Source organism: Numida meleagris, chromosome 4 (genome assembly GCF_002078875.1).
Source record: "Numida meleagris isolate 19003 breed g44 Domestic line chromosome 4, NumMel1.0, whole genome shotgun sequence".
Classification (NCBI taxonomy): Eukaryota; Metazoa; Chordata; class Aves; order Galliformes; family Numididae; genus Numida; species Numida meleagris.
This window is the reverse complement of record NC_034412.1, coordinates 86353361-86355087: the sequence shown is the minus strand read 5'-3', so window position 1 is coordinate 86355087 and position 1727 is coordinate 86353361.

Below are 1727 nucleotides of genomic sequence, written 5' to 3'. Positions count from 1 at the left end.
GCTAGGCCTGCTCGCCGTACCGCGGTGAACAGCTCGGCTTTCAATAAGAGGACCTGGGGCGGGAGCTGTCCCCGCGGGGGTGCTGGTAGCCCCGATGTGCTCTGCAGGGTGCCAGCCCCAGTGGAATCCCTGCCCCTGCTAGATGCCTCGTATGTGACTCTGGAACTGTTTTTTTTTTTTTTAAATAAGATTGCTCAGAAAGGTGTTGAGTTGGGCATTCGACAAATAGAAATGGATTTTCTTCTTTTTTTTCTTTCTTCTTTTTTTTTTTTGGTGGAAATTCCATTTTGAATGAGACGAGTTCTTTATTTCAGGGTACAATGCTGCAAAATGGATTATTGTCTTTGAGGGCTTTGAAGTAGTAAGATTAAATTTTTATTTTATGCGGTTGACCTTCTGATCCCATTTAAATTGGTTTTCTCCCTTGTTTTATCACTGTTAGCAGGAGCTGGCCCCTGTGACTGCAGAAAGCCCTTGTGAAAAGGGAAAAATAGAAGTCCACTATTACAGAAGTGTTATATAGGCAGTGTAGCCCAACCAGCCTCCCCAGAAGTTTTGCCTGCGGTTGCACCTGTTTTGGCTGTTGACGCTGATATATTGGGCAAAAACAGTTCTTTCTCTGATAACTCTTTCCACAGACAGTAGTATAGTTTGACTACTTTACTGACATTCTAGTGTCAGTAAATTACATGCTTCTAACAATCGTACAGTCCTGCAATGATAAAAAGTATCATACTCTTTATTTTCAGCCGTGCAAAAGGAGATCAGCTGAAACTGATATTTGCTCCCACCATCAAGTTTGTCTATTGATTTAGCACTACTAGTTTAACTAGTTTTAGTTGAAGCAATTATCTCTGAAGGAAACAATAACAAATAGTTTATGATTGTGCCTCTACAGATTTACACCAATAAGAAGAATAATTCATACAGAACTTGCAAATTAACCTATTTAAATATTCAAGACACCTGTAGAAACAGATCAAACTTTAAGACCTGCATTTTAGACAGAAAAAAAATAACTGCTGCATTACATGCCAATCTGGGTATTTTTTCTTTTAAGACACAAAGTTTGTAAATCCTTGAAGTCCAAGATGAGAAATACTACATAAATCACTAATATTGATTTGAAGATGTGATTCCTGTATTTCATAAAAAATAAGCCTAATATGAATGGACTCTCCCACAGTAGAGCCCCTGTTCACTTATTGATATGGGAGAATATAATTTTCTCTAAAATTAAGAGGCAAAACTGGAATCCTAGGGTTAATTTTATTTAAAATAATGCTTTGTGAAGAGCAGTGAAGGTCCGTAGGTACTTTGTAGAGGGAGTTATTATCTCTGTAAACAGCTGGTTGAAGCTTTACTAAAAGAGCTCTATGAAACCATGTTTTCCCCCAAATCACCAGCTTAAACCTTTTCAGTTCCAAGAAAGCTATTGCACATCCAGCAAACATATGGCTTAGATATATATATACACACACAGTCTAAATGAAGTGATGTTCTTTTACCTCAGAAGGCATTATGGTCTTTGTAATTTAGGTGAAGTTTCCAGGAAAGCTTAAGTGTTGGCATTTTGCTTTGTTCCTAAAGTAGCTGAGAATGTTATTCCCATTTTAAACCTATTTTCATCAGAACATGCAATTGTCCTCCTTACTGTTTCACAAAGGATACAGTGTTACACTGTTTCGTGTGGAGTAGATAAAAACATAAACATTTGAGCAGAATAC